The sequence below is a fragment of the Theobroma cacao genome, chromosome 9 (genome assembly GCF_000208745.1).
Source record: "Theobroma cacao cultivar B97-61/B2 chromosome 9, Criollo_cocoa_genome_V2, whole genome shotgun sequence".
Classification (NCBI taxonomy): Eukaryota; Viridiplantae; Streptophyta; class Magnoliopsida; order Malvales; family Malvaceae; genus Theobroma; species Theobroma cacao.
The window spans coordinates 13,155,293-13,157,519 of NC_030858.1; positions in this window are offsets into that span (position 1 = coordinate 13,155,293).

Genomic DNA, 2,227 nt, shown 5'->3' on the forward strand with positions numbered 1-2,227 from the left:
TTGCAACAGTGTACAATTCATCACCATTCGGATCAATCACTGTGCAAACTTCACCCTTCAAGAGCAAAGTATAATGATCCCTGGTCAATTTTCCCACACTTAACAAATTGTGATTGGCACTTGGTACATAATGCACACTACTGATGCACTTATCTCCTGAGGCTGTTTCAACTTTAACAATGCCAATGCCAAGTATATCCAGGTAGTTACCATCTCCAATCTTCACTTTTGACTTAAAACTTGTATCAAGAGTGGAGAAAAGAGACTTATTCCCTGTTAAATGATGTGAGCAAGCACTATCTAATAACCATACAATATTTTTGCTCAAACCTTTTTCACTTGTTGCCATAAACAAAACCTCTTCAGTTTCATCTTCTATCTGCTTAGCTATATCAGCTTTTTCTTCTCCTTTTGCATGAGTCTTACATACTTTCTCCATATGCCCTTTTTTATTACAAGCTTTACATACCACATTTAGTCTGTACCAACAAAACTTCTCAGTGTGATTAGTCTTCTTGCAATATTGACATGGTGAGAACTCTTTCTTTTTCTCTCCTTGTCTTTTCTCTCCAGTTTCTATCATCCTCCTTTCGAGTTTTGGACTTAGCAATCAAGGCAAAATCAGTTGCACTCTTTTGCTTAAAAGCTCTTCTCTACTCAAGTCTTTCCAAAGCATTAACTAATTATTTTAGAGTAATCTGAGCCAAATCTTTAGAGTCTTCTAACGAAGACACCTTTGATTCATACTTCTTAGGCAAACTCACCAACATCTTACTCACTAAATGTTTTTCAATAATTTCCCTTCTAGGTAATCTTAATTGATTTACTAGTCCCATCATTTTACTAGTAAAATCTCTAATGTTCTCACTATCCTCCATTCTAAGCATTTCAAACTTCTAAGTTAAGTTGAAAGCTTGAATTTGCCTAGTTCGTTCACTTCAAAAAAATTCATCCCTCAAATAGTCCTAAATTTGCTTAAGAGATCTCAAATGCATAACCCGAGCAAAAAACTAATCAGATAAAGCTGAGTGAAGGCAAGATAAAGCTTTGTACCTTTTTGCTTTGTCTTCTTCAAATTGCCTGATCTGAGCTATAGTCGGAGTAGCTCTCCTTTGCACTTGCTCCTCATCTGTCTCCACTACTTCCCACAACGTGAAGGCTCTGAGATATGCCTCCATCTTTACATTCCAGAAAGAATAGTTCTCTCTGGTGAACTTTGGTGGAGTTGATGAATTGAATCCGAAAGTCATTGTATCACAATCTAGGCCCCTCAAGATCACTTAAAGCTCTAATACCAATTGAAGAAAACAGCTGATTAAAGAATTTCTAGGAAATTTTACTTGGAAAAGTTCAGAGAGCTTTGTTAAGCAGAAAAACAAAGAAAAAAAAATTCAGCTCAAAATATTGGATCTAAAAAGCACACCGATCCAATTTTCAAATTTGTATTTATACTAAGCAATTACAAACTTTCCTCATAAATCGGATCAAGAGGAAAAACTTCACACCAATCGAAGCACAACTCTAATAGAAAACAAGAAGAAGCATGACCTTTGAGCATTGAAAACAAAAAATGATAACCAAACAAAACTACATCAAAATATTGCATATAACAACTGAACAATTAAACCAAGTTAAACGACACAAGAAACCATCGTATCACTAAGCTTATTAAATCCCTAACAGCAACGTTTCATTCCTTGAACAAATTTCCACAACCTTCAGTTTGTTGCTTCCTGCCAATGACTTTAGTCAGCTAACTTCACACTTTAGTCAACTAACTTCATGCTTTAGTAAGCTAACTTCACAGATTATGTCAAACCCTGCTTTGTAAAATAATTATAATGTCATTCACATGCTCGATAGAATGTTTGTATATTTAGGAAGTTCGAGAAATCGTTAAAAGACAATATTACCCTTAATGGTACTATTGAGTCAATTAAGCCTCGAACTAGTTCAAATAGGAATTTTAAGATGAAATTAAGAGTTTCACAGTTCAGGGATGACTCAAAATGGTAATTCGGAGTTCGAGGATCAATTCGAAGTCAAACCAGAATTTTCACTATCTAGGGGTAAAATCGTAATTTTACCACCCGAGGATAAAATTTTAGATTTTGAGAGAATTTAGATCACATTTGACAAATTGGAGAATGGTATGAGTATAAGGGATGAAAAATATGTCTATGGGCAATTTTTCAGTTTTTGGGGCAAAAATGTAATTTTTCACTTT